Raw genomic sequence first — 1739 nt, 5'->3', positions numbered from 1 at the left:
AACGCCAGACCCCACCAGCATCTCAGCCTCTACCGCAGCCGCCAGTACCCGCACACCTTTTGACGAAAGTGGTGGGCCGCCCAATGCCGGATAAAACTGTACATGAAATGGATGACAAAACTCCGGTATGACTCTTCTTCCGGGCAATTTTCCCTAACGGTAAGCCCCCATCCCAATCAGTACTTGAAAAATACTGGCATGCCCAACTACTCCTCAATCGCCACCACTTTCTCTGGTATCTCCCGTCTAAACCGGTATCTCAACCAATCGCCGCGGAAGCTCCGCCAGTTTCGTCCACCTTTGTGTTCCTAGTGACGCTGTCGCCCAGGTGAAACGACATGCAGCACTTACGTGGAAATGGCAATTTGATGAAAACATCGACCCCCGCTCCCAACAACATTCTGAAGCTACAAAAGCAGCCTTGATCCAATCTCTCCGCACCAAGCGGGAGGCCAGCTGCACACATGAACGAGCGCCAAAAATTCTTGCCCGCAGCATGGATGCACTACTGAGCCCCCTTGTCAACTCCACTAACGCAGAAATCCTCCGATCTACCACGGACCGTCTCCAGAAGGCCTACCAAGCAAAACATGATGCAAACCTCTTCTCACTTACCCTGCGAATCCCGGCAAACGCTAAAGAACCAGCGCGTGCGCAGCCCGGACGGATCACACACTATCATATTCTACATCACACTACACGGCATAATATCTTACACCCTTCACACTATGGTATTGGCAATTATTTTCTTCCAAACACCACCCATCGAAGTTTCAACTTGTACACTCCTCACCGTACGCGGTGTTCTTTGTGTGCTTTGGTGTTCATATGGCCGTGCTCTACCTCCCACTCAAATTACTTTCAAAAGAAGACGTCAGGCGATACATGAATACCCCCGAGATTGGCAATTTCCAACCAGAAGTCGTTTGGGGGGACTACAACTTCAAAGCCTGGAAGTAAGGCTACGCATCTACAAATCACGGACTACGTATGAACACGATCGAGACTACCCTGCATAATACGTGGCACTTGGACTACCTCTATGCTGACGGCTCAACTGGTACAGAACATGCATATTGTCGATCTACCACCCCCGCCTCCCTCCAGACCTATAAGCTGACGGACTACGGTATCTGTGGTGACCACACCTTTGGACTCGATCTCCAGATACTTCCAAGGAAACAAATCCATCGGCCCCAGCAAATGCCAACAATGCCGCCGCCTCCGGACCAACGCCTCCCCTCTCATGAATATAATCGATACCGCCATCGACTGTATCACCTACGCAACATCCCGAGCGCGACTATTCTAAGCCGAAATCCGGGCGCATCAGAACCTACTACGGTCGTATCTCACTTTATACGGACCAGCGAAAAGGCTACTACGGACCCTCGACCGCATCTGGCGCTATGCCGCTAACCCACAAATCTTCGGGGGGTTATACTATGACTTAAACAGACTCTGGGTTCAGCGGCTGCCAAACCATTCGTTCCGGCCACGTCTGGCCGCCCAAAGCAATGCTCAAATGTTCAAAGATATTGCGTACCAACGACGGTCTCCGCGCCAACCCTGCATACCGGGTGCCGATGACACACAGACCCACCCTCACTGGCTACTTTGAGTACCTATTCAACTCAACAAAACCAGTACGTGGCTCCATCGGATACCAAACCATCGCCCGATGGAACTTCCGCCATACGCCCCGACAATGTAATGGATACTATGCTACGCTATACCAA

The sequence above is a fragment of the Sphaeroforma arctica genome (assembly GCF_001186125.1).
Source record: "Sphaeroforma arctica JP610 unplaced genomic scaffold supercont1.120, whole genome shotgun sequence".
Taxonomy (NCBI): Eukaryota; class Ichthyosporea; order Ichthyophonida; genus Sphaeroforma; species Sphaeroforma arctica.
The sequence above is the reverse complement of the archived record's forward strand: the minus strand, read 5'-3'. Positions refer to the sequence as shown.